This window comes from Peromyscus maniculatus, chromosome 3, assembly GCF_049852395.1.
Source record: "Peromyscus maniculatus bairdii isolate BWxNUB_F1_BW_parent chromosome 3, HU_Pman_BW_mat_3.1, whole genome shotgun sequence".
NCBI lineage: Eukaryota > Metazoa > Chordata > Mammalia > Rodentia > Cricetidae > Peromyscus > Peromyscus maniculatus.
The window spans coordinates 153,539,523-153,550,451 of NC_134854.1; positions in this window are offsets into that span (position 1 = coordinate 153,539,523).

The following is a 10,929-nucleotide window of genomic DNA, read 5'->3' on the forward strand; positions in this document are numbered from 1 at the left end:
CACCTCTCAATAGTAGACTGGCATTTAATAGAGAAATGTGGAGAAGAATGGGATGCTGAGATGAAACCACATATACACAGCCAAGAAGAATGGAACAGAATTCAAAAAACATCAACAATTTCCAGAATTTAAAATCCTGAATCATGACATGACACCAGTGGAATTCAGGTGTTTCTGAGACATGGACTGCTCTCACCCAATGTGAGGTTGAACTATTTTTCTTGTGCACATCCTACTTCACAAATAAGTCTGTCAGATATGCTAAGCCTATAGGCTAAAGATGATGCTCCAACACTGTGGAGAAACCTCAGGTGACTGTCCAGGCTTAGCATGTTTCTATCTTAACTGTTTCTATCAACTCATATTTTTTTGGAGGCTGCTTGCATGCACTTCCTGTTTTTATTTTTTATTATATTTATTATTATTATATTATAATAGAATATATTATATTATTTTTTATTTTTATTATATTATTTCCTTCTTGGGTCTCTGAGGGAGTTGAAGATTAGTTATAGTTGAAGATTAGTTAGTTATAGTTGAAGATTAGTTAGGATAGAAAGTGAATTAGGTACATTTTGGACTTACCAAAATAGGATAGATAATGGAATTATTTTCTCTGAATTTGTCAAATACAAATGGACTAGACACTAGACACTATTTGGGTGTTTATTACTTGTATATATTGTATATAGTTATTGTACTTTTGTATATGGTTTTTCTTTTGTTAGTTATAACCTTTTTCCTTTTTTCTTTTTACTAAAATAGAAAAGGGAAAATATGGTGATATTTTATTAGTACTGAAATGTGATTTTATTTGTATGTTAATAAATAAATTTTCCTGGGGGTCAGAGCTAATAGCAAGCCATAGCAGAAACTGGGCAGTGGTGGTGCACATCTTTAATCCCAGCTCTTGGGAGGCAGAGCTAGGTGGATATCTGTATGTTCAAGGATACAGCCAGCATGGAGACACATGCCTTTAATCCCAATATCAACCATAGAAGACCTGGAGGTCTGTACAGACAGGCAGTGATGAGCAGGTCATGTGGTTGGGTTTATAACCAATGAGAAGGCAGAATAGAAAGTCTATAAAAAAGACAAACAGACAGGAAGTAGGTCTCTTGCTGAAGAGGACAACAGCAGCAGTGAAGGGTAAGGTTTTTAGTTCTAACCTCTTGGGTTTTCATCTCTGCATTGGCTCTGTGTTTCTTATTTAACAAGACCATTCATCTACAGTGTAAGGTATATAAGGTTGAGAGACATAAAAAGAAAGTTTTGCATTGGTAATGCAAGTTAGGATAGCAAGTAAATTAGCTACAATAGTTTTTACTCACCAAGATAGGATGGATATTGTAATATTCTCTCTGAATTTGTCACATACTAATGGATTAGACATTGCTAATGTAATTATTGCCTTTATATATTTATATATAACTATTGTAGTTATTGTGTATAATTTCTCTATGTTAGTTAAAAACTTCACTGTTTATTTAGACAAGAGGGTTAAATGTGTGATATTCTGTTTCTGTTCTGACAAATAAAGCTTGCCTTGAGATCAGAGGGCAGAGCTAGCCACTAGTTAACCATAGTAGCTGGAAAGTGGTGGTTCACACCTTTGATCTCAGCAGTTGGGAGGCTCAAGCCTAAAATTCCAGCATCAGGAGGTGGAGAGAAGTGACAAGGTGGGACAGAGGCAGGATTTCTGCCCTTTTGGTCAGAGGATCTGGAGAGGTAAGAAGTCATTGGTGGCTGCTCCTCTGCCTCTTTGATCTTTCAGGTTATTACTCTGATATCTGATTCCTGGTATTTATTAATAAGACTAATTAAGTTCATGCTTTGACACCAAAATGCCACCCCAGCAATTCTTCTCAGCACTCTCCCCCTTACCGCCCACAAACCTGATCACTCACAGTGTCATCCCCATCTTCCCTCAGTTCACTCAGAAAATTTTGTAGAGCATATACTGTACTTGGATGAAGTATAGTTTGGCTATGAGAAAATTGCATGAATTTCATGGAAAATGCTAACAAGGAAATTGTTAGCAAATAATTATGTTTACTAGTTTTAAATAATCTTTGTGAGTTTTTCACATAAATTATTGAGTCTTCATGAATCAGATAAACATAGGGTTTTTTGTTGCTGTTTTTTTTGAGGAAGGGTCTCATGGATCCTAGGGCGGCCTTGAATTTGTTTATACTTGAGGATGACATTAAAATTATGAATTATCTGCTGCTTCCTTCTAACTTCTGTGAATAGAGGCATGTGCCACTTTGCCCAGTTTTTGTGGCCTTGGATCAAACCCCAGACTCCATACATTACAGACAAGTATTTTAGCAACTGAGCCGTATATCCAGCCCCCAAACACAGTTTTATAGATGAATTCATTAAATAACTGTTTTGGGACATATTTTGGATAATGGATGTTATACAGAGCATATTTGCAACTTTTTTTCATGGTGGAATTTGTAATGGGAAATTTAAGAAATGGATTCATAGCCCTGGTGAACTGCATGCAGTGGGTCAAGAGAAGGAAGATCTGTACATTGAGTCTAATCCTCACTGCTCTGGCCATTTCCAGGATTGGTTTACTCTGGTTAGTATTGCTAAATTGGTTTGTATCACTGCTCTGCCCAGATTTATTGATGATTGAAAAAGTCCTGAGAATTATTTACATCACCTGGATGATGAAAATCATTCCAGTAACTGATTGGCCACATGCCTAAGCAACTTTTCTTTTCTCAAGATAGCCAACTTCTCAAACTCCCCTTTTCTTTGCCTAATGTGGAGAGTTAAAGAAATAATTTTAGTGGCTTTGCTAATACCTCTGCTGCCCTTGCTTTTCAACATTATAATTTTGAACGCACGTGTTGATATCTGGATTGATAGATCTGAAAGAAACACTTCTAATGTAAAGAACCATCCACAATTTTCCAAACTCTTTTTAGCTCCCAGCTTAATGTTCACACTCATCCCCTTCACTGTGACCCTGGTCACTTTCCTTATCCTCATCTTCTCCCTGTGTAGACATCGGAAGAACATACAGCTCAAGGCTCAAGGATTCAGAGATGTCAGCATCATAGCACAAATAGCACCATGTAAAGGCCCTGCAAATGGTGGTTGTTTTTCTCTTCCTGTATATAATTTTCCTTGTCAATTCTGACACAAATTTGGAAGTTTGGATCTCTGACCATTCATTTTGGACAGGCCTATATGCTAGCTTTTCCTTTTGTGCACTTGTATATGCTGATTTTGGAGGACAAGAGGTTGTGGCAGGTCGCTCTTTCTGTGCTCTTGTGGCTAAGGTGCTGGCAACCCAATGATGTGGATCCTGGATATTCCCATTTTGTGGATCTTTTTGAATATTTTAAGTAGAACTCACTTCAGAAGATATTCTTATATCTATGAATTTGTAATTTAAAAACTATTCTGTTTTCATAAACTTCCTGAGTTTTAAGAGTATGCTTTCAATAAAAATGGTGCTAAACATGGGAAACTTTTAGGTTTCTTTGTTTGGAAACTTCTGCTGAAATGGACATCAATGCAGACTACCGGGGTGTGAGACAGCTTCATTGTAGCTAATAGTGGTAAATTATGTCAATTATTAACCTATTGCAAGTTTTAAAATGGGAAATCTAAAATGTGTAAGAATGTGTGTTTATAATTATGTGTGGCATAGTGAAGAAAATAATACCTTATAAGTTATAATATTCTAAATGTAGAAAACATACATAAATATTAAATGAGAAACAAGAAAAATATAGACTCTATGCCAAATTGATCACGTTAAAAATGAGACCCAATACTAATTATGAAATCCTCATGTATGTGTATCTAGAGTTTTCCTGCCTTGCCCACAGTCAGGACAAATCTTTGTCACATGCCAGTCCCACAGCCGCTCAGACCCAACCAAGTAAACACAGAGATTTATATTGCTTACAAACTGCATGACTGTGGCAGGCTTCTTGCTAACTGTTCTTATATCTTAAACTAATCCATTTCTATAAATCTATACCTTGCCATGTGGCTCGTGGCTTACCAGCATCTTCACATGCTGCTTGTCATGGGGGCGGCTGGCAGTGACTCCTTCTGCCTTCCTGTTCTTTCTTTTCTCCTCTCTGTTAGTCCTGCCTATACTTACTGCCTAGCCACTGGACAATCAGTATTTTATTTATTGACCAACCAGAGCAACACATTTGCCATACAGAACATCCTACAGCATGTATGTGCCTAAATTATTTTGATAATATTATTTATACTTACTCATGCTTCTCATTAAAATGTTCATTTTATTATCAAATGTAGTTCTCAAATGTATACCAGTGTCCATTTACTTTAATGTAAAAGAGCACAAAGCCCTTCCTTTAATAGTTTTTTAATTGTGTATAACAATGGGATGTTTTTTTCATCATATTAATGCTAGTATAAAGCTGTATTGGCAAATGTAGTACAGAAAACAACTAGATCATCATATGAAAAACTTTTCATAAAAAAACTGACTTATGAGCACAAACAAAGCATTCACATAAACATTTGTCAGGCTTAAGTTAAAATGATTGTGTCAATTCTCACAGCATAAAACAAAATGAACCTTCCTTGCTCATACTGATTCTTATGAGACATTTGGTAAGAGCAGAGAGAAAGCAACCTAATGCAGCTAAGTAATGAAACAACTCTGCATTACAAGCATTATTTTTTTGAGTAACTTACATCTCTGTAAATGGAAGGCTTCCTGTTGTCTCATCAATAGTGGAGAGACAGATTTATGTTAGAGACAACTTTAAAATACTTTTAAAACTTGTGTTCCATCCTGCCCCTGACTTCCCTTCTGGACCAGAGGTGAGTATCCGGGTCCAACTCGGACCCCATCCCTGGGCACCAGCCACTCCGGGAAGACCCGCCCAACTCGGCCCCAGGTTCTGGCCACCGGGAAGTTCCCCTTCTAGCCCCACCGGGAGGGATCCCCTTTTCCAAGCCCCCCGGCAGCCCCTGCAATCTCCGCGCCCTGCCCTCACGCCCATCTGCCCGAGACCCCAGCCACTTCCTGAGACTTAGAGACCAGCCCCCAGCTCCCGTCCTGCCCCCGACTTCCCCTCTGGACCAGAGTTGGACAAGAGAACTCCCTTTTGGACAAGAGAGAGAGTCTTCCTGAATCTGTCAGCTCTTTCTGAAACAAGTACACTGATAAGACCAAGAAGGAACCACAAGGAGATGGGCAGACGTCAAGGCAGAAGTACATACAACAAAATGAGGAGCAATACAGCATCACCAGAACCTAGCCCGCCTCCAACATCTAGACCTGAACACCAAAAATTGGAAGAAGCAGAAGAAAGTAGCCTTATGAGTAACTTCATGAAGAAGGTAGAGGCTTGTGTAGAGGAAAAGACAAGAAAATTGGAAGAACGCTGTAAACAACTAGAGGAAAGGGCAAACAAATTAGAAGAAAACAATAAAGCCCTCCAAGAAAACAATCAAGTCCTGGAAGAAAACAATAAAGCACTGAAAGAAAATCATGAAAAAGCAATGAAACAAACAAAGGAAACAGTCCAAGAACTGAAAAGGGAAATTGAAAAAATAAAGAAGACACAAACAGAGGGAATGCGGGAAATAGAAAACCTGAGTAAAAGATAGGGAATTTCAGATGCAAGTATAACCAACAGAATGCAAGAGATGGAAGAGATGATTTCTGGCATTGAAGATACAGTAGAAGAAATAGTTTCATCAGTCGAAGGAAACACTAAAGCCAACAAAGTCATGAACCAAAATGTCCAAGAAATTTGGGACACCATGAAAAGACCAAACCTACGAATTATAGGGATAGAAGAAGGTGAAGAATACCAACTCAAAGGCACAGAAAATATATTCAACAAAATTATAGAAGAAAACTTTCCCAACTTAAAGAAGGAAATACCTATGAAGACACAAGAAGCCTATAGAACACCAAACAGACTAGACCCCCCAAAAAAGTCCCCTCGACACATAATAATTAAACAACTAAATGTACATAATAAAGAAAGAATATTAAGAGCAGCCAAGGAAAAAGGCCAAGTGACCTATAAAGGTAAACCCATCAGAATAACACCCGATTTCTCAATGGAGACTTTGAAAGCCAGAAGGACCTGGACAGATGTAATGCAGACACTAAGAGACCATGGATGTCAGCCCAGACTTATATACCCAGCAAAACTTTCAATCATCATAGACGAAAGGAACAAGACATTCCAAGACAAAGCCAGATTTGAACAATACATATCCACAAACCCAGCCCTACAGAAAGCACTAGAAGGAAAATTCCAACCGAAGGAAGTCAGATACACACTCGAAAACACAGGCAATAGATAAAGCCACAGCAGTAAACCCCAAAGAAGGGAAGTACACATACACTACCACCAAAAATAACAGGGATGAACAATCACTGGTCATTAATATCCCTTAATATCAACGGACTTAATTCACCTATAAAAAGACATAAGCTTACAGAATGAATACGAAAGCAGGACCCATCTTTCTGCTGCATACAAGAAACACATCTCAAATTCAAAGACAGACACTACCTAAGAATAAAAGGCTGGGAAAAGACTTTCCAATCAAATGGTCTTAAGAAACAAGCAGGGGTAGCCATCCTGATATCCAACAAAATAGACTTCAAACTAAAATCAATCAAAAGAGATCAAGAAGGACATTACATACTCATCACAGGAAAGATCCACCAAGATGAAGTTTCAATTCTGAACATTTATGCCCCAAACACAAGGGCACCCACATATGTAAAAGAAACATTACTAAAGCTTAAACCACATATAAAACCCCACACATTAATAGTGGGAGATCTCAACACCCCACTTTCACCACTGGACAGATCTCCCAAATCAAAACTTAACAGAAAAATAAAGGACTTAACTGATGTCATGACCCAATTGGACCTAATAGATATCTACAGAACATTCCATCCTAACAAGAAAGAATATACCTTCTTCTCAGCACCCCATGGAACTTTCTCTAAAATCGACCACATACTTGGCCACAAAGCAAATCTCAACAGATACAAAACAATTAGAATAACCTCCTGTGTTCTACCAGACCACCAAGGTTTAAAGTTAGATTTCAACAACAACAAAAACTACAGAAAACCTACAATCTCATGGAAACTGAATAATGCTCAACTGAATCACCAATGGGTTAAGGAAGAAATAAAAAAAGAAATTAAACACTTCCTAGAGATCAATGAAAATGAAGACACCACATACCCAAACTTATGGGACACTATGAAAGCAGTGCTAAGAGGGAAATTCATAGCACTAAATGCCCACATAAAGAAGTTGGAGAAATCCCACACTAGTGACTTAACAGCACACCTGAAAGCTCTAGAACAAGAAGAAGCAAAGTCTCCCAGGAAGAATAGATGCCAGGAAATTATCAAAGTGAGAGGTGAAAAATAATAAATTAGAAACTAAGAGAATAATACAAAAAATTAATGAAACAAAGAGTTGGTTCTTTGAGAAAATCAACAAATAGACAAGCCCTTATCCAAACACCAAAAGACAGAGAGAGAATCCAAATCAACAAAATCAGAAATGAAAAGGGGGACATAACAACAGACATTGAGGAAATCCAGAGAATTATAAGGTCATATTTCAAAATCTCTACTCCACAAAACTGGGAAACCTAAAATAAATGGACATTTTTCTGGATAGGTACCACATACCTAAGTTAAATCAAGACCAGATAAACTATTTAAATATTCCAATAACCCCTAAGGAAATAGAAACAGTCATTAAAAGTCTCCCAATCAAAAAAAGCCCAAGACCAGATGGTTTCAGCGCAGAATTCTACCAGATCTTCAAAGAAGAGTTAATACCAATGCTCTCTAAATTGTTCCACATAATAGAAACAGAAGGAACATTACCAAACTCCTTCTATGAGGATACAATTACCCTGATTCCTAAACTAAACAAGGATGCAACAAAGAAAGAGAACTACAGACCGATCTCCCTCATGAACATTGATGCAAAAATACTCAATAAAATACTGGCAAACAGACTCCAAGAACACATCAGAACAATTATCCACCATGATCAAGTAGGCTTCATCCCAGGGATGCAAGGGTGGTTGAACATACGAAAGTCCATCAATGTAATACACCATATGAACAAACTCAAAGAAAAAAACCACATGATCATCTCACTAGATGCAGAAAAGGCATTTGACAAAATCCAACACCCCTTCATGATAAAAGTCTTGGAGCGATCAGGAAAACAGGGAACATACCTAAACATAATAAAGGCAATATATAGCAAACCAACAGCCAACATCAAATTAAATGGAGAGAAACTCAAAGCAATTCCACTAAAATCAGGAATGAGGCAAGGCTGTCCACTCTCCCCATACTTATTCAATATAGTACTTGAAGTTCCAGCCAGAGCAATAAGACAACATAAGGAGATTAAGGGGATACAAATTGGAAAGGAAGAAGTCAAGCTTTCCCTATTTGCAGATGACATGATAGTATACTTGAGTGACCCCAAAGATTCCACCCAGGAATTGATAAAGCTTATAAACACCTTCAGCAACATAGCAGGATACAAGATCAACTCAAAAAAATCAGTAGCCCTCCTATATACAATGGACAAAGAAGCTGAGAAGGCAATTAGAGATACATCACCCTTTACAATAGCCACAAATGACATAAAATACCTTGGGTAACACTAACCAAGCAAGTGAAGGACCTATATGACAAGAACTTTAAGTCCCTGAAAAAAGATATTGAAGAAGATGTCAGAAAATGGAAAGATCTCCCATGCTCATGGATAGGCAGGGTTAACATAGTAAAAATGGCAATCTTACCAAAAGCAATTTACAGATTCAATGCAATCCCCATCAAAATACCAACATAATTCTTCACAGACCTGGAAAGAATAATACTCAACTTCATATGGAAGAACAAAAACCCAGGATAGCTAAAAGAAAACTGTACAATAAAACAACTTCTGGAGGCATCACAATCCCTGACTTCAAGCTCTACTATAGAGCTACAGTAATAAAAACAGCTTGGTATTGGCATAAAAACTGACATGTGGACCAATGGAATCGAATTGAAGACCCTGACGTTAACCCACACACCTATGGAAATATAATTTTTGACAAAGAAGCCAAAAGTGTACAATGGAAAAAAGAAAGCATCTTCAAAAAATGGTGCTGGCATAACTGGATATCAACGTGTAGAAGGCTGCAAATAGATCCATATCTGTCACCCTGCACAAAACTTAAGTCCAAGTGGATCAAAAACCTCAACATAAATCCAGCTACACTGAACCTGCTAGAAGAGAAAGTAGGAAGTAGTCTTGAACTCATTGGCATAGGAGATCACTTCCTAAATATAACACCAGTAGTGCAGACACTGAGACAAACAATCAATCAATGGGACCTCTTGAAACTGAGAAGCTTTTGTAGAGCAAAGTATATGGTCAACAAGGCAAAGCGACACCCTACAGAATGGGAAAAGATCTTCACCAACCCCACATGTGACAGAGGACTGATATCCAGAATATATAAGAAACTCAAGAAATTAGACATCAAAACAACCAACAGTCCAATTGAGAAATGGGCTTTAGAACTAAACAGAGAATTCTCAACAGAGGAAACCCAAATGGTGAAAGACATTTAAGGAATTGCTCAACATCCCTAATCATCAGGGAAATGCAAATCAAAACAACTCTGAGATATCACCTTACGCCTGTCAGAGTGGCTAAGATCAAAAACACTGAAGACACCTTATGCTGGAGAGGATGTGGAACTAGGGGAACTCTCCTCCACTGCTGGTGGGAATGCAAGCTTGTATAACCACTTTGGAAATTAATATGGCTCTTTCTTTGAAAATTGGGAATCAATCTCCCCCAAGATCCAGCTATACCACTCTTGGGCATATACCCAAGAAATGTTCAATCATACCACAAGAGTACTTGCTCAGCTATGTTCATATCAGCATTGTTTGTAATAGCCAAAACCTGGAAACAACCTAGATGCCCTTCAACTGAAGAATGGATAAATAAATTGTGGCACATATATACAATGGAATACTACTCAGCAGAGTGAAACAATGACATCATGAGGTTTGCAGGCAAATGGATGGATCTAGAAAAAATCATCCTGAGTGAGGTGACCCAGACTCAGAAAGACAAATATGGTATGGACTCACTCATAGGAAGATGCTAGATGTGGAACAAGGATGACTGGACTGCTACTCACATCACCAGTGAGGCTACCTGGAAAACTGTACCCCCAAAAAGACACGGAGAAATGGATGAGATCTACATGAACAGCCTGGTCATGAGTGGGAACAATGAAGAGCGACGGTCGATGGAAAGAGAGTGGGAGATCCTAGCTGGATCAAGAAAAGAGAGGGAGAACAAGGAATAGGAGACCATGGTAAATGAAGACCACATGAGAAGGGGAGGAAGCAGAGAGCTAGGGAGGCCCACGGAAATCCACAAAGATACCCCCACAAAAGACTGCTGGCAATGGTCGCGAGACGGCAGGAACTGACCTACTCTGGTGATGGGATGGCCAAACACCCTAATAGTTGTGCCATAAACCCCATCCAAGGACTGAGGAATCTGGATGCAACATCCATGGCTGGGCCCCTGGTGGAACACTGGGAGTCTAATTAGTGAGAAATAGGAGGGTTTATATGAGCGAGAATTGTTGAAGCCAAGGTTGGATAAAGCACAGGGACAAATAACCAAATGAATGGAAGCACAGGATCTATGAACCAAAGGCTAAGGGGCCCCCAACTGGATCAGGCCCCCTGAATGGGTGAGACAGTCATTTGGCTTGATCTGTTTGGGAGGCAGCTGTGCGTTGGTGCCAGGTCCTGGGCTTGTTGCATGAGTTGGCTGTTTGAATCCTGAGACTTATGCAGGGACGCTTGGCTCGGTC